At 47.0% G+C, this 2,500-nt stretch overlaps 1 pseudogene; it reads left to right on the top strand.

The window, feature by feature from the left end:
* The window catches only part of LOC143297663 (uncharacterized), an 18,999-nt pseudogene that overhangs the window by 12,062 nt on the left and 4,437 nt on the right, over nucleotides 1-2,500 (top strand).

The following is a 2,500-nucleotide window of genomic DNA, read 5'->3' as shown; positions in this document are numbered from 1 at the left end:
TGGTCTTCAGCTGTGGCTGAGAAGCGCTTACAGAGGTTATCTGCAGCTGTCTAGTGAGCTAAAATGATTTAGGTACAACCTTCTGCTCTGTAAAATGCCAAGGTCTTGGCAATTCTAAGAAACAAAGATAATTATGTATTTCGTTTTTATTTAAAACAGACAAGACATCGTGTATTTTACTCCAAGAAACTCACTTAGACCCAAAAATGTATAACTGCTCTACAGCTGAATGGATACCAGTGGTGTTTTGCTTCTTTTGACACTAGCTCTATAGGCGTAGTCATACCATTTCAAAATAACGTTGAATTCAAATTCAAGAAAGGTTACAAAGATTTAGGTAGAAAAATTTATATTTGTCCTGATTAATTCTTATTAATAAAGATTTTTTATAGTAAATTTGCTTCTCTTTGAGGCTACACAGATTTGCCATCTTGGCCAAGAAGTCCACATGCCCCAGATTGGCTTCACAGGCACGCAGCTTCTGTAGACGAAGGGCTGTCTACTTTTCCAGTCCGTCTGGGGTGATCTGGGGCCACTGGTCTTGAACGTGGATAGCGAGGTTGTCTTATCAGTGATGGTGCGATAAGAGGGAGGACAGTCACGTCAACACAGTGGAACATGTGGCTGGGTTATAATACTTGGGTACTTCAACGGTCAGGTCAGGGGCATAGCCCTTGCTACTGGTACCATGTAACCCCGTACTACCTGCCAACGACGGACCAGGCGGAAGAGGAAACCTTTTCCAACGGCTGTGAAGACGGAAGAGGATGGCCAAAGGGCAAGGGGAATTCTTATCTTTGGCTAGAAGCCCTGCTGGGAGACGGAACTCGAAGAAAAAACCTGCACCTGCCGAGGCCGTTCTACACGTGGCAATATCTGCACCTGTGGGACTCTGAGCGTCGGTAGGCGAGAGAGTGGGGAAGGGACTGCACAACTCTTCACTAAAAAAAAAAAGTCACCTGTACTGGTCAGGCAACCAGGCTAATGTCGGAACGACTTGGAAGACCCTTTAAGCACTTCAAGGACACCTTGAGGACAAACCTTAAAGCCTGTGACATAGACATCGCTTCCTGGGAAACTGGTGCCCTTGACCGCTCTCGCTGGAGGATGCTGTGCTTTAGTGGCATAAAGACGTTTGAAAACAAGAGAACGCTGGCCATTAAGGAGAAGCGTGAGCGAAGGAAGCACGGCTCAACTTCAACTTCTGGAGACATTTTCCCTTGCAATACCTGTGGGATGTGCTGCGCATCCAGAATCGGTCTCTTCTCCCATATGAGGACACACACCGACAGATAAGCCTGCCTGCCTACTCATCCGTCGGTCCGGCGGGAGACTCCATCACTTCAACGTCGAGCGACTGCTGCCTGGGTGAAGCATGTTGGGATGGCTGGGTCACAGAACATGGAGCTTGTGCTTGACAGAAACTTTGTGAGGCTTGTGTGTTAGAGTGTCTTAGAGGGATGGTAGGGGGGAGGGAGTAGGGGTGGGTTTGAGGATTTTTGTGGAGAGTAGGAATGTGAGGAGAATGATGATGATCATCATCACCATCATCGCCATCACCAACATCATCACCATCACCAACATAGAATAGAATAGAATATGTCTTTATTACCAGGTGTACCGGGGTCACAAGGAATATTGGGGGCGCGGGGTGGGGAGATAGTCCATAACAGGATACGAACATAAATCGAAAATCATGCACAAACACAGATACAGTAGAAATTTGGATGCATACAAGTGCACATCAACATAAAAACTTGTGCAAACTCACACACACACACACTGCGCGCACGCACACACACACACACACACACACACACACACACACACACACACACACACACACGCACATGCACGCACACAAACAAACAAACTCTCTCTCACACACACAAACTCTCTCTCTCTCTCTCTCTCTCTCTCTCTCTCACACACACACACACACACACACACACACACACACACACACACACGTTTGAACAGAAGCTGCATATTACATGTGGATGGGGCTGGTGACTAGATCTTCAGGATCTTCATCACCACCATCATCATCTTCATCATTCCAACTGAAGCCACTGACAGTACTGTTGTCAATGTTCAGGGGACTCCAGGCGGCCCACGAGGGAGAGTGTGGCTCCTCCTCCACCCCCACCCCCACCCCCTGTGCCTGTCCACTGGTCTATCAGCCCGTGTGTGGTCAAGACGGACACACCTACGACAGCCCCTGTCACATGCAGTGTCGGTCAGTGTGTGATGGACTGAATGGGCCAGTGGGTTTTGTGAATTAAGACTCTCACATGACAACTTACATACACGACAATTTACGTACAACTAGTAATAGATAAGGAGAGCATATCAGCAGGGCTGTCCTTATGTCTTTGTGTGTGTAAAGCTGAAGCACATCTGATGATTTCAGCTGTAATGGAAAATAAGAGAATTTCAATAGGACTGCCCTTATGTCCATATCTGTGTAAAACTAAAGCTCATACATCACTGATACGTT

This window comes from Babylonia areolata, chromosome 23, assembly GCF_041734735.1.
Source record: "Babylonia areolata isolate BAREFJ2019XMU chromosome 23, ASM4173473v1, whole genome shotgun sequence".
Classification (NCBI taxonomy): domain Eukaryota; kingdom Metazoa; phylum Mollusca; class Gastropoda; order Neogastropoda; family Buccinidae; genus Babylonia; species Babylonia areolata.
Note: the sequence above shows the minus strand (reverse complement) of the source record. Positions and strands in the feature narration are given on the sequence as shown.